We start from the raw sequence: 438 nt of genomic DNA, 5'->3' as shown, positions 1-438 counted from the left end.
AAAAAAATCAGAATTGAACAAAACAAAGACTGAAGCATTTAGCTGAATTAGATAGAGCAGTTGTACAAACAAATTAACCAAGCTATAAATACGAAATTGTACACACAGAAAACCGAAGAGAACACGAAAGTAAACAAGAAGACAGTCTAAATTGTGCATAAGAGACAAGGCTTAAAGATCTAACACAGGCAACTCACTACAAAGACATCGACTTCTAAATACTTTTATTAATCATTTACTTATTTAATTAAGAATTCAGGATGTATAAAGAATAATAATGATAAATAAAAAAAACTTGAGGAAATCGACAGGATCTTTACAGGCAACGCTATCATAGACTAACAAGTGAGACGGAAGATATCACAGTGTTTTAATTATGGCTGGGCACCGGATCTTTTAGCCAAATTATGGTTTGAAGTTTTAATCAATCCTGAGTGT

Source organism: Penaeus monodon, chromosome 19 (assembly GCF_015228065.2).
Source record: "Penaeus monodon isolate SGIC_2016 chromosome 19, NSTDA_Pmon_1, whole genome shotgun sequence".
Lineage (NCBI taxonomy): Eukaryota > Metazoa > Arthropoda > Malacostraca > Decapoda > Penaeidae > Penaeus > Penaeus monodon.
Note: the sequence above shows the minus strand (reverse complement) of the source record.